Raw genomic sequence first — 20487 nt, 5'->3', positions numbered from 1 at the left:
GCTGTTCTTGAGGCCTTGGGGCAAACAGGTGGGTCTCCTCAGCTTCTGGGTGGTTGAGTGGGAGGAGCTGCAGGAGGTAGGCGGGGCACAGTTCCCAAGGCAGCTCTGTTAAGGGTTAGGTGTGCCCACCCACTGGAGGCTGCAGTGCTTGCTTTCTCTTCTTTCCTTCTCTCCTTCCTTCCTTTCTTCCGCTTTTTAGTGCCCAATCTTTGGCATATGGAGGTTCCCAGCCTATGGGTTGAATTGGTGCTACAGCTGCCTGTCTACACCACAGCCACAGCAACGCCAGATCCGAGCTGTGCCTCTGATCTACACCGCAGCTCATAGCAATGCCGGATCCTTAACCCAGTGAGTGAGGCCAGGGGTGGAACCTGCGGCCTCAAGGATACTAATCGGGTTTGTTATCGCTGAGCCACGAAGGTAACTTTCTGCAGTGCTTTGCATTTCCAGTGGAGGCAAGTTCCAGCTACTGGGGAGACCTTCCCCTGTGAGCCCTTGGAAGCACCAGTGACCTTGCCAGGGCTCCAGCTCGGAGGGCCAAGGGCTACCATCCAGATGCCCAGAGGCTGTGGGAACCCAGAGGAGGTGCCTAACCAGTCTCTGGGAGACCAGAGAGGGCTTGCTGCTGACTCCAGAAGTCTCAGCTGGATCTTCCCATCTGGGATGGAAATTAGATTTTCACCTTCCAGCAAACCCATCACCAGATTCCTCCTGATAGTTCCAAAGTAGGTGGCCTCTGTGTTGGGTTCTAGTCCCCCTGCCTGGTCATGCTGTGACACACCCAGGGTCTCTTCCCCTGGGGTAAGCTGCCACCCGGCTCAGGATTCCAAGTAGACCAGAGCTCATCTATCTGCTTGTCGTCGGATCACCTGGAGGCTCGTTAAACTGCTGATTCCCGGGAATCTTTGCTGAGCAGCTCTGGCTGGGGCCTCTGAGGTTAGGCCTGACAAGTGGGTATAACAGATGCTCACGTGGTTCCTCTCAACAAAGTGGGGTTGCCTGGATGCCACCGTGGGCATAAGGGAATTTTGGACAGGTAGGGAAGGAGAAACTCATGAGAGTCTATGAGTTGAAAGCCCTCCTGGTCTTGATTACTCCTTCAGTCCGCTTCCTTTGTCCCTCCCAGCGGTGACTCAGAGGAGGGCTTTCTAGCTCTCCCAGCCTGGGTGCCTCGGAAACAGGACAGACTTTTTTTTTTTTTTTTTTTTTTCTGCCAGCTCTGGGGCCCCACCCTGGGTTGTAGGCAGCGGTGAGCGGCATCAGGACGAGGTGACACCTACTTTCTGAGGTGGGCTGGGTCTTCCTGGTGCCGGAGAAGAAAGCCAATAGACCCAACTGGCAGCAGGTGCCTGGGTGGCTCTCCCCCGTCCCCCGCCCCCCTAGGAGTTTAAGGCCGGAATGAGACAGTAGGTTTCGACCAAAGTTTCCTTCAACTTGCCAGGAGGGCACTAGACAGTCTGTGGATCCTTCTAGAAACAGGCGTTCCTGGTGGGGATGGGGTGGGAACCAGGAGCAGAAACAGCTGAAAGAGTTTGCTAGAAAGTGTTGCCCTCTGGGGTGGGGCTGCACCTGGCGCGTCCAAACACGTGCGTGACTTTGAGGAAGAAAACGTGTTTTGTAAACGTCCTGTTTCCTGTTCACGCTCCGAGGGGGCCTGGCCGATCGCTTCCACGCGCGCGCGGGGCGGCGGGCGGCGGCGGCGGCGGCGGCGGTGGGATGTTTGTGCGTTTGCAGCCCTTTCTGCTGAAAACCGGGCAGGGCGGTGGCACACGGGGCCCCAAAGGGGCCGGGGCGTCGGGGTCGCCCGCCTTCCCGGCCGCGGGGCCCGGGGCCCGGGCGGCCAGCTGGGGGCGCCTGTGGCCGCTCCGCCGCCCCCGCCCGCGCAGCTGGATCCCTCCCGCGGCCGCGCGGCCACTCGGGCGGCGGCTGCGGCGGCCGGAGCGGGAACGGAGCAGCGGCGGCAGGTGAGCGCGGACGCGGGCGGCCCCGGCGGGGAGAGGCGCAGCCGGCGGGCGGAGGGGGCTCGCGCCGCGGCTCGGGCCCCGGGGATACGCCGATCGGCCGGGCCCCAGATCCCCGCGAGGCGGGGCGCCGGTGTGGGGGCATCTGCGGCTTCCGCGCCTCGCGCCCGGCGGCCGGCACCCGGGAGGAGGGCTAGGTGTGGGCCGGGGTGGCTGCAGCCGGGCCGGTGGCTCGGCCTGCCTTCCCTGGCCTTTGGATCGCGGGAGAGGCGCGCGGCCGGCCAACTCACCGGACCGGCGGGCCGCCCACTCCCCCTTTCCCGGTCTTGCTCTTTCTCTGGCCCAGGCTTGGGCTGGGTTTTGTCCCCTCCCTCAGGTACTGCGGGGAGATGCTTCCTGACAGGACCCCACCTGGCAGGAACTGGGGGCCCAACCCCACTCTCCAGGTGGCAAGACTGAGACCTCACGTGGGCCCTGGCTCTGGGTCCCCCTGGGCCCAGCACCCTTGGACCACTCTGAGGGACCGCCCATTGGCTTAGGATGGTAAAGAGGGGTGGTTTGTCCGGTTTTCCGGACTCGCGCGAGGCAGGGGCCCCTGGACAGGCCATGTAGTCTTTAACGTAAAATATAACTAAAAGGGAGAAGCCTGCCTTAAGGGCAAGACCAGTGGTTGGGGCTGGAAGCAGTCTAGTCACAGGCAGCAGTGAGCGGACCCCTCCCAGTTAAGGGGAGGGGGCGGTGTGTTGATGGCAGAGCCCAGGAGGCTTTTGCCCCGGCTTGGATGCCCACTGGGGGAATGGGAAACCCAGCCTTTCATGTGAAGGGGTTGGACAGAGGTGGTAACCGCCCCTGGTTGGGGGCAAGATGCTGGAACCTTTCTCAGTGTGGCCTGGAGCTGTTCTCTCTCCAGGTTTGTATTTTGGGTCCCCTCCCTCAGAGGCCAGGAACTCATGTTCTCTCTGAGTCCCAGAGCCGGAGTTGGAAAATGAGAGTTTGGGCTCTGTCACTAGAAGTAGAGCCTTTGACGTCAGGACCGCAGGTGGCCTTGGTAGTGGGGCTGTGCCTGGAGTGGCCAGATCTGGACTGGCTGTAGGTTCAGTCCTAAGGGGCACTTGCTGAAGCCCCCTCAGACCTGGTCCAGGGCGATGCTCACCAGAAGTATGAATGAGCAGTTCCACTGTTGCAAAGCAGAAACGGATCCGACTAGCATCCGTGAGGATGTGGGTTTGATCCCTGGCCTCACTTAAAGGGTTATGGAGCCCACGTTGCTGTGGCTGTGGCTGTGGTGTAGGCCAGCAGCTGTAGCTCTGATTCAACCCCTAGCCAGGGAACTTCCATATGCCGTGGGCGTGGCCCCCCCCTCAAAAAAAAAGAAAAAATAGTGCAAGTGAGTGAATGAAAGAATGAATGATCAGCAGGACTGTGATGGTCTCAGGACATGAGGCTGACGGGGCTTGGCAGGTTGGGCCTTTGGGCTCTGAGATGAGGTCTCCGGTACTCAGTCACTGCTTTCCCAAGTGGGTGGTGCCTTCATAGGAGAGGGAACCATGTTCCCTGCGGACCTGGAGCTGGGGTGGGGGGCAGACCTCCAGGGGCAGCTTCTGGGCCCTGAGCCGCACCCCGAGTGTAGTGAGGAGGCCCCACAGGAGTGGCTGCCTGGGTCTAGGGGGCAGAGTTGGGTCTACAGGGTACCTTTTGGAGATGCCGTCCCCAGGGCTGAATGTTCAAGGCTCTTTAGAGGCTGGGTCTTGTCCCTCAGCCCTTGGGCTTTTGAGAGGGCTCGTTCTTGGACCTTTTGTGGAGGAAGGTGGAAAGCAGGGGAAGAGCTCCGATTTCTAAGACCAGGAGGTTTACAGAGCTGTGGCATGTCCCTCGTATTGTTTGATCCTGGGAGTTAGGGCCAGAATGAGCCGCATCATTTATGAGTGGGAAGCTGAACTCATCAAAGGTCTTGTAGTGAGGTAGGCCTGGAGCTGGGACTGGGGCCTGGCCTCTGGGTCTTCCCATCCTGTTTGGGCCTGGTTCTGGTGGCATCTGGGTGACTGAGTGCCATCCGGAGCCTGATCCCACCCCAGCAGGCAGAGTCTCACGTGAGGATGTGGGTTTGATCCCTGGCCTCACTTACAGCCCCTTCGAGGGCAAAACTCATGGCCTGCCTACCTGTCTGTGTCCCCTTTCCTCCTCTTCCTACCCCAAACCTGGGGATGCACTGGGGCTTTGCTGCTGACCCCACCTCTTGGACCCCCTTCCTCTGTAGCTGGGCTCAAAGGGACTGCTGATCAGGACGTAATGGCTCATGTTGACTCTGAAGCCCATTTCAGCAAAGGAGGCTTGTATGGCTCGCCTGGGGCAGGAGACCGAAAAATGAGTTAGTGTGGTCCCTTCCCTGTAAGCCCACTGGCCAACAGGGGCAACAGAGTACTTGCACCTTGACTCCAAACACCTCTTTAGAGAGAGGCCCCCAGGTGGGCATCTGTGTGCCGGGCACTGGAAGGATGGCCTGAGGGGCCTTCCCTGGGGTATCTTTGGGGAAGTTGGTTAATAGGTCATTTTATTTATTCATGCTTTCTGTGTTTTCAAAATTGTCTGCAATGAAGAAGAAAAGCAGACTTTTTTTGTTTGTTTGTCCTGGAAAATTTTCCAGAGATATTCTGCCTCTGAAACTTGGAACTGGATTTGCAGGTAAGGTCTGTAAACTTCCGAATTTAACAGGACGTCCAAAGGGAAGGTCCGAGGATTTTGAGATCGTTTCAGCACAAATTAGCCTCAAAACCCAACAGAGTGGTCTGGAAATTGGGCAAAAGATGACATCTATTGCAAAGCTTCTGGGTGGCCGTGTCGTCTTTCCCGCTGCGAGTCTGCTATCTGTGGTGCATGACTGACTGTTAGCTATTGGATGGGGTCTGGCTGGTGGGTGAACAGAGGTGAGGGTGACCCCTCTTGGGAGAGACACCAGGCCAGGGCTAATGGAGGCAAGGTTTTTTGTTTTGTTTTGTTTTGTTTGTTTTTGTCTTTTTGCCTTTTCCTAGGCCGCTCCCACAGCATATGGAGGTTCCCAGGCTAGGGGTCGAATCGGAGCCATAGCCACTGGCCTACGCCAGAGCCACAGCAATGCGAGATCCAAGCTGCGTCTGCAACCTACACCACAGCTCCCGGCAACGCCGGATCGTTAACCCACTGAGCAAGGGCAGGGATCGAACCCGCAACCTCATGGTTCCTAGTCGGATTTGTTAACCACTGTGCCACGACGGGAACTCCTGGAGGCAAGGTTGATGGCAGCTTCCAGGCCCTGAGACACACCCATCTGGGGACCAAAGAGAGAGGTTTTCTAAGCCGATGCCACCTGGTCTGCGTTGGAGTTGAGGTAGGGGCCTCGAGCCCAAGAGGAATGGATGACTCCATCCCTGCGGGTCCTCACTGAGGAAGCTGGGTCTGTGGGAACAGCCCACAGCCTCCTGGTCCTCTCTGCCTGTACCACAGGCTGTGTGGTGTCTGTCCTGAATCCCTTCTGTTCCCTATCGGAGAGCCCCCCCCAGCCCTTGCTCTTGCGTTCCTTCTTCCTGTCAACCCTTCCCTCCAGTGCAGCTCCGTCACGTGTCTTAGAATGTGCTCGGCCCCCTCTTGGACAACTCTTCTCAGGGGTCCCCTTCAGTGCTGCTGGTCTATGGGTCAGGGACATGACTTGGGGGCCATTCTGACTTCAGACTCTGTCTCTGGGGTATTTGCTTCCTCTGCTTTTTGGACGTGGGCATTTGAGCCCGGACTGTCCCTTTGGGAGGGGGAGAAAGAAAGGTAGGAGCTGTGGTCCTCCCCTCTTCCCACCTTGCCACCAGAGCTCTCCACTGCCCAGCTTGTGTAGAGGGAGCTAAAAGGGGTCCCAGAGGGTGGGGTAGTGGGCATTAGGCCAGGGCCATTGCCAAGTGCGGGGAGCTGGCAGCAGGAGGCTGTGCCAGTGTGTGCCCAGGAGGCCACTCCTTCAGTTAATGACCACCTGCTGAGTGAGGTGGCTGTGAGCAGAGGGAGCCACTGTTCTCAGTTATTAAAAACAAAGGCTATTATTTGCGAGATTTTATGCCTGGAGGACAAGAACACGGGCTCTAGAGGGAACCCCTTGGACTTGAGTCCCAGCTCAAGTGTTTCCTAGCTGTGGGACTTTGGGCAGGTACTTCGGCTTCTCTAAGCTTCCGTTTGTTATCTCTAAGATGGAGCCAGAATAAGAATACTTATCTCAAAAGCCAGGAACAGTTTCAGGTTAAAAGAGACCACAGTGACATGACCACCAAATGTAGTATGTGAATCAGGGCAGAAAAAAACCCATCCTTTTCTAAAGGACATTATTGGGCCAGCTGATGAAATTGGATATAGACTGTAGATTAAAGTAGTGTATCAATGTGCAATGGCATGGCAACTATTTATGAGTCCTTGTCCTTAGGAAATATGCCTTGACGTGTTTAGGGATAGAGGAGCACAGCATAAGGAAACCACTCTCAAATTTTAAAAAGAGAAACACATACATAGACCGGTAATAAAAAAGAAAAAATGGTACACAGAGGCAAATCTGAATTAAAGTATAGGAGAATTCTTGGAACTTGGAACTTTTCTGCAAGTTTGAAATGATTTCAGGAGTTCCCGTCGTGGCTCAGTGGTTAACCAATCTGACTAGGAACCATGAGGTTGCGGGTTCGATCCCTGCCTGGCCTTGCTCAGCGGGTTAAGGATCCAGTGTTGCCATGAGCTGTGGTGTGGGTCGCAGACTTGGCTCAGATCCAGTGTTGTTGCGGCTGTGGTGTAGGCTGGCGGCTTCAGCTCCAGTTACTCCAATTAGATCCCTAGCCTGGGAACCTCCATATACTGTGGGAGTGGCCCTAGAAATGGCAAAAAGATCAAAAAAAAAAAAAAGAGAGAGAGAAATGATTTCAAAATACAAAGTTAATAATGACATTAACTCATGTTACTCAGAACATTAACTCATGTTACAATGCCTGGCACTCGGTGAACAGTAGCTGTTGTTGTTACTGTTGCTATATATTCTCATTAATGTGGCAACAGTACCTTATCCCACTGTCACAATACCCTGTGTTACTTTTCCACTTTACAGATGACAGTTGAAGCCCAGAGAGGTTAAGTGGTTTCCTCAGGGCCACACAGCAGAGAGCCCAGAGCACTGATAGAACTACTTCAGACTTATTTTGGATTAATTGACAGCATCTGAAACCATGAGATTTTACATAAAAATCCAGATGTCTTTTTTCAGATATATGTATGTGTGTGTGTATAGAAAACAAAGTATATGTATTTTTAAATTTCATATGAAATTTAAATATATATACTTTTTTCAAATTCTTTTCCATTATAGATTATTGCAAGACATTGAATATAGTTCCCTGCACTATACAGCAAATCCTTATTGTTTATTTTACATATAATAGGGTGTAGCTGCTAATCTCATTCTCCTAATTTATCCATCCTACCCCCTTTCTCCTTTGGTAACCATATGTTTGTTTTCTATGTCTTCGAGACTGTTTCTGTAAGCCTAGATTTCTGATTTCCTTTGATAACTCAAAAGGCCTGCAACAGGGAGTGCCCATCGTGGCTCAGTGGTTAGCGAATCCAACTGGTATCCATGAGGTTGTGGGTTTGATCCCTGGCCTTGCTCAATGGGTTAAGGATCCAGTGTTGCTGTGAGCTGTGGTATAGGCCAGCAGCTGTAGCTCCGATTCAACCCCTAGCCTGGGAACCTCCACATGCTGCGGGTGTGGCCCTAAAAAAAAATGACCAAAAAAAAAAAAAAAAAGGCCACATTCCTTTGTAGCAGCTACTGGCTGAACCTCAGCAACAGCTCCTCTTTACACAGGGCTTGGGCCTCCGGTTGGCCCCTGTCCCCACCCAGCTAGCCAGCCTCACTTGCGGATGTCCCATTTGGCCTCTGCAGGCTCTGAGTTTGCTGTCCTGGGGGAATGCCACTGTACACTTGATGCCAGGGCGCCAGGCCCCAGGCTCGGGCCCTCCCCTGCCCCATGCCCTGCCTCGGGGTCTCCCCTCCCTCACCTGCTGCATCCTCCAGAAGGTGCCGCATTGCCTCTCCTTTGCTCAGCCTGGACTGCGTGTGTAGCGGGGAGGGGCCGGGGGGAGCTGCAGAGGAGGAGGAGGCTGCAGTTTTGTGGCTCCAGCCTGCTGTGTCCTCCCCCAGTCCAGGCCTCCCTCAGGGGTCCCTGCTACCCTAAGCAGTGCGCTTGGCTTTTCAGAAGGGGTCCAGGCTGGTTTGCTGGTACCCAGTGAGGAAGGAATAGGAGGAACTCACAGAAAGGCCCGCAGGTGCTGGCTTCATCTTGGTTCGGTGATGGTTTGGTGGGTGGTGATCTCTCCTTTCAGAGTCTTGGGTTCTTCCTCTGTGAAATGGGGCTCTACCACCTTCCTGGAGGGGGGTTAGGAGGATTGAAGGGACTAGCACGTCAGCCTTGGGCAGGTGGAGGTCTGTCGATAGGTGGTGAGGATTATTTCATCCCACATTTGGCCTCTGCGGCCCCGGGTTTCCTACCGTGCTGGATGCTGGGTCATGAGGGACTCAAGAGGGGGCAGAGGAGCAAAGGCTGGAAATGGGGGCACCAGTCCACGTGGCCTGGGGGAGGAGAGGCTGGGGGGGCATTGTTTAGGTGGCCTTGCGGCTGTGCCTCGCAGGGCCCAGCTCACCGAGGAGGGAACAGGCGCCGTGGAGAGGCGGGAGGAGTGCATGCGCTGGGTGTGGTGTCTGACAGGTGGGGACCCTGAGGCTCGGTTTGCATCTCAGAGAGGCAGTGTGATCTTGAGAATTCCTACCGGTCACTTCTGCCTCCTGAGCCAAGACTCCGAGCTGCCTTCCTGGGGAGGCGGAGAGGTCAGCTCCTTTCTTCTTCTTCTTTTCAAATGGCTTTAATATTTGTGTTCATTACAGACCTACTTCACACGGATGCGTGAGAAATCTGAACACCTAATCGGTAAAGTGGAGAGAAAAACCAGAATCTGTCCTCACTTCTGTAACCCATTAATGTACTGGTGCAGCTCTTTGCCTGGTGACTTCTTTTTTCTTTTTTTCCACATGTGACGAGAAAAAAAATTGCACATTATAACATTTCTTATTGGGTCTGTCCCGCTTGCCCCAGGCTTTGGACTTTTCGGGGTTCCTAGACACCTGTCAGGCTCACCCCAGTGTTTGGCACATGTCTGGTTGCTTTTCTGGGCCCCCTGTTGCTGGACACTTGAGATTGTTTCTAGTGTTGCTGCAGACAGAGCCCCGCGCTCAGTAGCCAAGAGCTAAGTCTTTGCGGGAGTCGGGGATTCTTTGCTGTAGGGTAAATATAGATAGGTCCACACCTCAACGTTGAGGTGCTGCAGACTGGACTCAGGTTTGCGGTAGGGCCCCGTCTCGGTAGGGCGCCGAGAGCTCCCTGCTCCCCCTGGTAAACTGCTTTGTGGTCAGAGGATGAGACGGGGAGGGGCTCCCACTGGAGGGCTTGGCCAGGAGAGGGGTTAAGATGCCGCCGCCCAGGCTGGTCCTGGAAGCCTTTAAGCTCCTGTGGGGGAGGTGGGTGAAGGTGGAGGCCACGGAGAAGGTGGCCTCCGCTCCAGGCTGGTACGTGACGGTGGCGCCTGCAGCCCTGGAGCCTCCTGTGCTTCCCACAGAAGGGCTTGGTTTGATCGCTGCCCATGCACGGGGTTCAGGCTGGGAGGGGTCTACGGGGTGGGGGGAGGTGGGGAGGTGAGCTCTTCCCTACCCCTTCCGAGCGGGAGCTGGGCTGAGGCTGATGCTGTGTTGCTGTCTTTGAGACTCCCTGGGGGTGGGGGGAAGGGACCAGACAGTCTTCATCTGTAGGAAGGGGCTGAAAATGACCCCTTCACTGAGCGAGTCGCAAGGGAGACAACAAATGCCAGAGCTCTTACAGTGACAGCGTTGCAACATTTCATTATGGAAAAACTAAACACCCACAAAGGAAGACAGAATAGCACGTCCACCCCCACATACCCATCCCCTAGATGCCACGGCTTCCAGCTCTTGGCCAACCTGGAGTCATCTCTGCTCCCACACACTTCCCCCACTCCCGACCTCAGAGCGCTTCATCTGTAAAAACTGTGCTGCAGGCGTACCTCGTTTTATTGTGCTTCGCAGGCATTGCTTTATTTTATTTTTTTTTTTAATTGAAGGTTTGTGGCCACCTTGCTTTGTCAGACAATGATTAGAATTTTTTAGCAGTAAAGTCTTTTAAAGTTAAGTATGTACCCTTTTAGAGACACAATGCTGTTGCATGCTTAATAGACTATAGCATAGTGTAAACATAAAATTTATATGCGCTTAGAAACCAAAAAATTCTTGTGACTCACTTTGTTGCAAAACTTGCTTTGTTTTGCATGGTCTGGAACTGAACCTGCAATACCATCAAGCTAGTCCTGTATAGGAAGTTCCCGTTGTGGCTCAGCAGGTTATGACCCTAACTAGTATCCATGAGGATGCAGGTTCGATCCCTGACCTCACTCAGTGGGTTAAGGATCCGGCGTTGCCGTGAGCTGTGGTGTAGGTCGCAGATGATGCTCAGATTTGACCCCTAGCCTGGGATCTTCCATATGCTGCAGGTGCGGCCCTGAAAAAGCAAAACAAACAAACACCTCCCCCCCCCAAAAAAAACCCAGAGAAAAATCTATTATTTTAGATTTTTTTAAATCAGGATCCAAATGAAGTCTCTGTAATGAGAAAGTGGCTGATATATTTCTCAAGTCTTCTTTCATCTATAGGAATAATATTCATTCATTTTCTCTCTTGTGCTGTGTATTTGGAAGCTGGGTTCCTTTTTCTATAGTAGGGATTCCTATATAATGTGTGTTTTATGCACTGAACCGCATATAGGTTAGTAGTTATATGTGGAGCCTTGGTCTTATTTAGTTTTCACACAAGAGCACGTTAGAGATGGAGCTGCAGACTTCTACTGGGAGGCTTGCTCAGTCTGGCTCAATCTCTTTTTGTGATCTGCGATGACTTTAAGGTAGCAGTATTTTTAATTATCATGAAAACGTTCTATTTTCACCTCGTTACCAGTGGTGCCGAGTTTGGCATTGGGTGGGGAACTTCTAGTCTCAGGTTCTTGTATTTTCTTTTTTTTTTTTTTTGTCTTTTGTTGTTGTTGTTGTTGTTGTTGTTGTTGCTATTTCTTGGGCCGCTCCCTCGGCATATGGAGGTTCCCAGGCTAGGGGTTGAATCGGAGCTGTAGTCACCGGCCTACGCCAGAGCCACAGCAACATGGGATCCGAGCCGCGTCTGCAACCTACACCACAGCTCGCGGCAACGCCGGATCCTTAACCCACTGAGCAAGGGCAGGGACTGAACCCGCAACCTCATGGTTCCTAGTCGGATTCGTTAACCACTGTGCCACGACGGGAACTCCAAGGTTCTTGTATTTTCTTATTCCCACTTTTTCTTCAGAGTGGTTGCTTTTCTCTGTTATCTTTGAATACATGGGGAGTAGAGTTTCATTAGAGAAAACAGGGAAACAGGCATAAATAAGACAAATATGAAATTAAAGCCATGCTTAATTTGATCACCCAGGGATAATTCCTAAGATTTCGAGTATATTCTTCCAGATTTTCTTTCTTTTCTTTTCTTTTTTCTTTTTTTTTTTTTTAAGGCCGCACCCATGGCATGTGGAGGTTTCCAGGCTAGGTGTCTAATTGGAGCTGTAGCCACTGGCCTACGCCACAGCCACAGCAACGGTGGATCTGAGCCGCATCTGCAACCTACACCACAGCTCATGGCAACGCCGGATCCTTAACCCACTTAGGGAGGTCAGGGATTGAACCTGCAACCTCATGGTTCCTAGCTGGATTCGTTAACCACTGAGCCATGGTGGGAACTCCTTTTCCAGATTTTCTTGTGTTCAAAAAAAATACATGCACATCTGTGATTTTATTTTATTTTTTCCGCACTGTGGCATGCCAAAGTTCCTGGGCCAGGGATTGAACCCTCACCACAGCAGTGACTCGAGCTGCAGCAGTGACAACTCCAGATCCTTAATCACATCTGTGATGCTGTTAAATGAAGGGTCACACTTCACGGGCAGGTCTGTTTTCACGCCGTGGCGTCTCTAGAATCCCCTTCTCAAGGTTCTGCAGGGAGGGGTGTGTTTTTCCTCCCCATTCCCCTCCCTCAACGGTTCATACCAGGCGGGGTGTGGGGAAGGACAGACAGCCGCTGGTGTAGCCTGGCTGCCAAGTTTTTCAAAGGAAATAAGGACTTTTGGTTGGCAGGGCAGTTGCTTTCACATCTGTTCTTTTAGGATTGTCTGCAGTTGCTCAACATGCCATGACCTGGGCTGCCCCTTTCCTTCTCTAAAGCCCTGTCCCTGAGGCCATGGGGGTCATGGGAGCCAGCCCTCTGCCCTCTGGCAGGTTGTACCACCACCATGATGCAAGGGTGTATATCTTTCCATCTCTGGCCTTGGAACTGGGACAATCAGCAGCTACTTCGATTTCAACAGAGGAGGGGCCATGGCTACGGGGAGCTGGGTTTGGTAGCCAAGATGCTGTGTACTTATTAGCACATGTGTTTTTTTGGAGTGGCTTTCTGGCTCACCCCAAGTTACCCCTTAGGATCCTCACTGATGAGGAGCGAAGGCCCTTGTTCCATCCTTTAACTTGTAACTGGTTGCATGACCTCCGCCGGTTCCTTCTCTGGAAAGCCAGTTTTCTGCCCCTAAGTGCAGGAGTGAGCCAGAGCACCTCCATATGTTCTCAGCCTGGGAAAGGCAGGGATCCTAGTGTATCCCTGAGCCTGCCGTCCATCAGCCGGGAGGAGATGCAGGCAGAGGGGGCTGGAGGTGAGTGGCTGCGTTGGAATGCAACCCCTCCTCCCCTCAGGGTGCAAAAGCAATCTGGGAGGAGGGGGAGTGACAGGACCACAGGGCTGTGCCTGCCTCAGCGAGGCTGTCTCCTTAGGGATCTCACTTCCGACCTCCTGACCTAGAGCACGGAAGAGCTGGGGGCCTGGAGGAAGGGGACCGGCAGACCGGAAGCCTGCTCTGTCCTCCCAGGCGAGGTGAGCACTGCTGGCTGTGCAGAGTGGGTTGTGTGTTTCTGCTCTGTATTCTTGTTAGGACACTGGGTGCAGATTGGTTTGGCAGAAATGTCTTGAAGGCTTCTTAAGTGCCTGGGACTGGGGCAGGCTGGATCTGCCGGAAGAGAAGAGGGGACCTTCCATCACCCCTGCTCAGGTAGGGATGCTCCAGGGAGAACGGGCCAGCCCAGCCTCGGCTGGGGCTGAAGGATCCACTTCCAAAGTGGCTTGGTCCTGTGGCGGGTAGCTTGGTGCTGGCTGTGGGCAGGAGGCCTCAGTTCCTCACCCCAGGGCTGCTCAGGTGTCCCTTCCACATGTTGGCTGGCTTCCTGCCGGGTGAGTCATCCAAGAGGGAGCAAGGTCGGGGAAGCCACAGTGTCTCCCATGACTTCAGAAGTCCAACGTGATTGCTGTGATATTTTGTTGGTCACCCAGCGAATGTGGGCGGGCACCAGGTGAGGGTGTGGACACCAGGAGGCAAGGGTCATGAAGGCTCCTTTGGATGCTGACTCCACTGTGGCAAAGGTGGCCCCTGCAGCTTCCAGCTCATATGCTTCCAGCCGGGTGCAATAAAGAGCATCCCTCCCAACCCATTTAGTTCCAACAAACATCCCCGTATTATATCTCAGTACAGACCCCTTTGAGCCACCTGCCCATTCCTCAGGGGACAGTGATCAGCAATCCACCCCTCAAGGGCTGGTTCCCATAGGAATAGGGCGCTACGTACTGGAGGTGGAAACGGATGCGACCAAAGGAAGGGACCAGGGTGTATCCTCTAAGGAGAGGCCTGTGGTACTCAGGCCCAGGGGAGGTGACGATGGGGCATGGCTTCTCAAAGGAGGTGGCATCTGTACTTGTCTTGGCAGAATGAGTAGCATTTTGACTGTTCCTGGTGGCAAAAGGGGCTGAGGTGTGGCAGGCTGGGGCAGCGGCACCCTGGGGTCAAGGGAGATCAGGACGGAAAGATGAGATGGGCCAGGTGTTGGGGGAGGGGCGTCAAGAGAAGGAGCCAGGACTTGACTCAGGAGGCCCGGGAAGCCATGGAAGGTCTCTGTCTGGGGTAGGTGTGCAGGAGTAGAATGAGGAGGTGGGCTTTGGGACTGAGAGGACACCCTATGTCTGGCCTCCCTTCTCTTTGCATTTTTTTTTGGTGGGGGGTGGGGAGGAACACCACACCCTCGGCATATGGAGGTTCCCAGGCCAGGGGTCTAATCAGAGCTATAGCAGCTGCTGACCTACACCACAGCCACAGCAATGCTGGATCTGAGCCACGTCTGTTGCACCACAGCTCATGGCAACACCAGATCCTTAACCCCCTGAGCGAGGCCAGGGATCGAACCTGCAACCTCATAGTTCCTAGTCAGATTCGTTTCTGCTGCGCCACGATGGGAGCTCTGTCTTTGGCTTTAATTGAGCACTTACTATGTGCCTTACATATGTTTTTCATGTTAACCCTCATGGCCTCCCAAGGAGTTGGATGATATTGTCCTGACATTACGGATGGGCTCCCTGAGCTGCCACGATCATGTAACTTGGCCAAGGTCACTCGATGGGGGCTCTGATTGTAGAGCTCTCATGTCTTCATCCCACCTTCCTGGGACAAGGGGCTGGGTTGGGGGTGTCAGCCAGCCTGAGTGCTCAGACCCTCTCAGGGCTCCTTTGGGGCACGGTGACTGTAGAATAGGTGGTTTCCATGCTCACCTCCCATCTCAGAAATCTGCCTGGAGTTCGAAATGCGCTGGGGGTGCTGTGAGGTTTCTTCCCGAGGGAGAAGGGCTTGATAGCTGGATCTGTCAAATGAGGCCCAGCTATTTGCTCAGCCTTCATCGTTATTTGTCTCTTGGATGCCTGCCAGCCAACCGTGTCTGCCTTGGTGGTGTTGCAGTTTTATTCTTTCTTGCCTGTTGTTTCACAGCCTTGCCACTTTCTTCTTCTTCTTTTTTTTTTTTTGTCTTTTTAGGGCTGCACCCACAGCATATGGAGGTTCCCAGGCTAGCAGGGAGGATCAGAGCTGTAGCCACCAGCCTACCCCAGAGCCACAGCAACGCCAGATCTGAGCCATGTCTGCGACCTACACCACAGCTCACAGCAACACCGGATCCTTAACCCACTGAGTGAGGCCAGGGATCGAACCCACAACCTCATGGTTCCTAGTTGGATTCATTTCCACTGCGCCATGACAGGAACTCCCAGCCGTGCCACTTTCTACAGCCTGATGCTCCCAAGCCCCCGTCAGGGATTGGCTGGGCCATCTCCAGGGCCTGGGAGACCTTCTCTTGGGCCCCCTCCTCCAGGGAGGCCCTGAGCCTCCCCCACATGCCAGATCCAAGCCATGTCTGCAACCTATACCGAAGCTCACAGCAACGCCAGATCCTTAACTCACTGAGCGAGGCCAGAGATCAAATGGGCGTCCTCATGGATACTAGTCGGATTTGATATTGCCGAGCCACAGTGGGAACTCCTTGGACCACATATCTTCCCTTCACGGATGCTTCTCTCAGATCTTTGTGATATGTCATCAGTCGGCACATCTTAACCGAGTCATGCTTGTGTCCCCAGCACCAGGCAAGGGTCCTGCCCGCAGGGAGGATGGCAGGTGTTGCTGAGCGAAAACAGGAGAGGGTTCAGCTGTGCTTTGTGCCTGGCCCCTTGGGCAACCAGAAACCAGGCTTCCCTGCTCGATGCTGAGAAAGCCCACAGCGGCCCCCATTTGCTCGAGTTTCTCCGGCAGTTTTGGGAGCACTGAGTGCCGGGGCTGCGAGATCTCGGGTGAGGGCGCCTGCCGTGGAGGGTGTAGTGGGGTTTGAAGCAGGGAAGCCCTCCTTTGCTCCTGGGGAAGGTGAGTGGTTGAGAACGCAGGCCACAGAGTCAGCAGGCCTGAGTTTGAATCCTGGCTCTGCTTTATTATCATTATTATTTAAGCTGTGTGTGCTTGGGCAAGTGAGTAGCCTCCCTGAGCCTCTGTTTTCTATAGAGTGGCCATAATAGCAGGACCTCCTCGTGGGGGTTGTGCAGGTTACCCATCAAACAGTCAGCGTTTAAATGCGGATTCCAGGGTGTGTCAGCCTGTGCGCACAGGTCCTGCCTGCTGGGACCTGGCAGTTGGTGTGATGGGTCGGGTGTCAAATGCCAGGTGGCCAGGGCTAGGGGTGCAGCAGGTCAGCAGGGAAGAGTCTGCCTCCTCTGAGGAAAGAGCCAGAAGGAGGGCCCAGGGATCGCAAGACGGCTCAGCCAGGAAAACTGGGGCTCTGTTCTCCACTTTGTTACTAAACAGCAGGGTTTACTGTCAGATAAAAGGTAATGACCCCAGGTCCCCATGTCACATGCTCATGGGGCTCCCTGATAACTAGCAGGTGCTTTCCCCTTCTGCTTTGGGAGGTCTCTGCACCCTGCTTCCCAGTCCTTCCCAGTTGGACTTCTCGCCACTGAGCGCCCCAGGATCCCAGTGGGGAACAGGCCTGGCAAAGCGGAAGCGACCTGGGGTTTGGTTCCCGGCCTCCTGCGGTCCGGGGCTGCTGGGATGCTCCGGGGGGGTGTTGGGAACAGAGACTCCAAGCGTGGACCTTGGCCTTGCCCCCTGGCCTGGCCCCAGCATGGGGGGCCGCTGTGAAATGGAGAGGCAGAAGGCCAGTCTGGAGATCTTTGACCCCTCAGCCCATCCCCTCTCGAGATGGATGAGGCCCCCTCACTGCGTGGGTGGGTGCGTAGGGGGGGAAACTGAGGTTCAGCGCCTTGTGTGAGTGTCGGAGACAGAATGAGGCTCACTGCCAGGCTGCTCTCGCTTCTAATTGCTCATTAAGGAGGCATTTACTCTCTGCCTCCAGCCGTCATCGCCAGGCTTCTAATGGAGGCTTTTGGTGCTGGTTTTATTTTTACTTTTTGAAAATGCTTTCAGCTTAAAGCTTCTAATTTCCGTGAAGTCGTTGGAGCCGGGTGCCTGGCCTCACGGCTGCTTCCACGCCTATTGAGGGCTCCTCCGTGGCTGGGAGAGGCACCCCCCACACCCCCACCCGCGAGGCGCTGAGCTGAGGGTTCGGCGTTAGAATTTCTGCTGCTCCCGCCGCTGCCGCCGCCGCCGCTGGCGGAGCAGGAAGTTGTGGGTCCCAGATGTGACTCACTCTCATTAGGTAGCTGGTGGAAGAAACCTTCACATGTGTGAGCCTGGACGCTGGCCGAGGAGGGGCAGGCGACGGCCCCCTCTAAGCCGGCTGCCGCGGGGCCCTGGAGGAGAGCCAGGTAAGCAGGATGTGGGGATGGGGTGCCCTCTTTGCCCTGCCTGCCTGGCAGCCCCTCCCCACCAGGCAGTTCTGGCCTGGGAGTGGATGATGGTAGGGGGGTTTTTTGGGGGAGTCTGCTGGGCAGACACCCGGTTGGAGGGGTGGCTCTTGGGCAAAAGGGAAGGCAGCTCGTCCCTGGCTTTCTCCAGCCAGACAAGAAGGCACTGTTATTGCCGCATGGTGTTCACTGGGCTCCGTCCACCACGAGGGCCATGACCCACGCTCCCTCAGATGTGTCTGCATGTCTCTTCCAGGTTGTAATTTTATGTTTACGAGTACACTCTGCTTTTCTCAATGAAAGTCAAAGTTGGCTGGGGAAGGGGGATTGGTGAATGTTGTTAGATTGAAAAACAACAACAACAAAAACCCAGCAAAAACCAAACTCTGAGAGTGTCGCACACCCAAGAGGCAGAGAACCAAGAGCCTCAAGAAAATAGAAGAGTCTCTCTTTCCCTCTGAGCCCTCCCAGCCCAAGGCCCTGGGGACCAGGCGGGGGTGGGTCCTTCTGGATCTTTCTGCCCACTCATCCAAACACATGCGCACAGACTTGAGGTGAAGCAGGCGCCTCTTGTCTTTGTCATCACATGACGTTGGGGACAGCTGGCCCTGGGGGCTTCCTCCATGGCCAGCCTTTAGGGGACAGGAGAGAAAGAGGGAAGGGAAGGCAGAGGCCTGAGCGGGTAGACAGGGTCCCTGGTGCCAAGGCCTGGACAGGCAGCCTGAGTCCAGGCTGGCTTGGCCTGGAGTGGCTGTGGGACTGTGGGCTGTCACTGGCTCTCTCGGCTGCAGACGTGCAGATGGATGATGTGAGGGGTGATTAGATCAGCCTTTCTCGGGGTGGGGGCCCTGCTCCCCAGATGGCTTTGGTCTGTATGTGGATGCGCATGCTTAAAATGTGAGTATATACGTTTCTGTATTTCAGAAAAAAATCTGTAAGTAGGACTTTGGATCTGTGACTTCATGCATTTATTTTTGCCTCGGACAAGGCTGAAGAAGACACTGAGATGCAATGAGTAGCCTTAAGAGGAAGTGCAGCCGGGATTGGCCCTGCAGGAAGTGCAGGCGTCCCGGGGGCGCAGAGTCTGGAAGGCCTGTCTGGTCCGAGGGCCCTCGTTTCTGACCAGGCTGGGGCCTCGGACTTCCTGGAGTTTTCCTGCGGCTGCTGGTGTTGGGGAGGGAGGGTCTCAGATGGGGCGGGTTCTCAGCGGGCAGGTGTGCGCTTTGTGGGGAAGAGTCTCCAGTGGTAATTTGTTGAAGAGAAGCAACTGTTGCCTGAGAGCTATTTTCCCGGGGGTGGGCGGTGGTCCCTGCCTGGCATGGGCTGGGGGAGGGACAGTCTCCCTGTGGGCCCTGGGGAGGGGGGCGAAGGGTAGAGTGAGCGTCTAGGCAGGGAAGGGGGGGCAGGAGAGGGACCTCCCAATGGGCCACAGGTGTTATTCCAGAGGAGAGCGGGGTCCCGCGTGTTGTCGCTTTGGGGTGCGTCCCCTCCTCTACAGTTAGTGACTATTGGTTTAACCCTTTCCCTGCCTCCCCCACTGCCCTGTGTGATGCTGTCATATGCCCCCAGTTTAGAGAGGAGAAGCCAGAGGCCCAGTGGGGCACTGTGGTGTCCAGGGCCACACAGCGAGATGCTCTGGAGGGGCCGCGCCGCACTGCCTCTCGTGGAGAGCTGCCAAGTTTGAGGCCTGGGCTTGGGGTCAGGACACTGTGCCTCGTCTTTGGAGAGGCTGTGGGGGCACCGCTGAACAGGAGATCTGGGTGGCTTGGGGGGTGACCCTTACTGGCAGAGTGTCTCATGGGCACCCGCTATGGCGAGGCCTGGGGCTGCGTCAGGGCTCTGGCCTCGGCTGGGCTGTGTGTCCTTGGGCGGGCGCTGCGGTCCTGCCTCCGTGTGGAGGTAGATGACCTGGCTCTTTGCATTTTCCATGGCTCGCCGTCCCACCGTGACCAGGGATCATGCAAGGGTGGCAAGTGGCCTGTCCCTCAGTGCCGCCCCTCGCCTCTCTCCTGTCTTGGGACCCGTTCCCACTGAGGTGAAGGCACTCTCTCCACGTCCCGTTGCCCAGACAGAGGGCGATGGTTAAGTCAGAGTTCCAGGGCCTCTGAGGGAGCAGGCAGAGTGGGTCACACTGGGGACCTGAGTCAAAACAGCCGATTCTAGCCTTTTGTGGGGTTGGGTCTCAGGGATGAGAGGGAGCTGCTGCTGATGGACCTTTAGGTCCTTTACTGGGTTTTAAAAACCCGTGTAGCCAAGAGCTGGGAGTGAGTTTGCCTGAGCGAATGCGGCTGCAGCATTGAAACAGCAGCTAGAAGAGCAGGGTCTTCTGAAGGTCATCAGGTCCAGTCCCCTGCCTCCAGGCAGAGTTGGATAACGGCCTGGGTTCAAACCTCACTCTGCCTCCTCCTGGCAGTGTGCGAGATGAGCAAGGGTTTGAGCCATTTTCTTTTTGCTTTCTTTTTTTTTTTTTTTTTTTTTTTTGATTGCCGTTTCTAGGGCCGCTCCCACGGCATATGGAGGTTCCCAGGCTAGGGGTCTAATTGGAACTGTTGCTGCCGGCCTACACCACAGCCACAGCAACACAGGATCTGAGCCGAGTCTGCAACCTACACCACAGCTCACGGCAACGCCGGATCCTTAACCCACTGAGCAAGGGCAGGGATCGAACCCGTAACCTCATGGTTCCTAGTCAGATTCGTTAACCACTGCGCCACAACGGGACCTCATGAGCCATTTTCTTGCATCTATAAAATAGGTACCTCGTGGTACCCAACATGCCAGGTAGTTGTAAGCTTTTATTTTTATTTTATGGTTTTGCTGTTGGGGCCTCACCAATGCAAGTTCCCAGGCTGGGGTTGAATCAGAGCTACACCTGCTGGCCCACGCCACAGCCACAGCAATGTGGAATCTGAGCTGCGTCTGCGACCTACACCACAGCTCATGGCAACCCCGGATCCTTAACCCACTGAGCCAAGCCAGGGATGGAACCCGGATCCTCCTGGTTCCCAGTTGGATTTGTTCTGCTGCGCCACGACGGGAACGCCAAGGTAGCTGTAAGATTAAATGAGAGGGTGTGGAAGGCTAGCAGAGGAGCCACTACCCAAGTGGAGGGGCTTGTCGGTATTTCTGTCATGCGGCTGTATTTGGGACTCTCTACCAAGTCCTGCCTTGGGTGGG

General features: G+C 54.9%; 1 protein-coding gene across 2 annotated transcripts in view; it reads left to right on the top strand.

Moving 5' to 3' along the window:
* Nucleotides 1-1927: 1927 nt before the first annotated feature.
* ADCY7 (adenylate cyclase 7) overlaps nucleotides 1928-20487 on the top strand; it is a 67605-nt gene continuing 49045 nt past the window's right edge. The window contains exon 1 of one of the 2 annotated variants that reach the window (XM_047791166.1): nucleotides 1928-1964. The gene's annotated coding sequence lies outside the window, so the exon portion shown is untranslated. Of the gene's footprint in view, nucleotides 1965-17134; nucleotides 17272-20487 lie in introns of those variants that run through there. The other variant, XM_047791165.1, reaches the window with a different exon arrangement.

The sequence above is a fragment of the Phacochoerus africanus genome, chromosome 8 (genome assembly GCF_016906955.1).
Source record: "Phacochoerus africanus isolate WHEZ1 chromosome 8, ROS_Pafr_v1, whole genome shotgun sequence".
Lineage (NCBI taxonomy): Eukaryota > Metazoa > Chordata > Mammalia > Artiodactyla > Suidae > Phacochoerus > Phacochoerus africanus.
The sequence above is the reverse complement of the archived record's forward strand: the minus strand, read 5'-3'. Positions and strand labels throughout refer to the sequence as shown.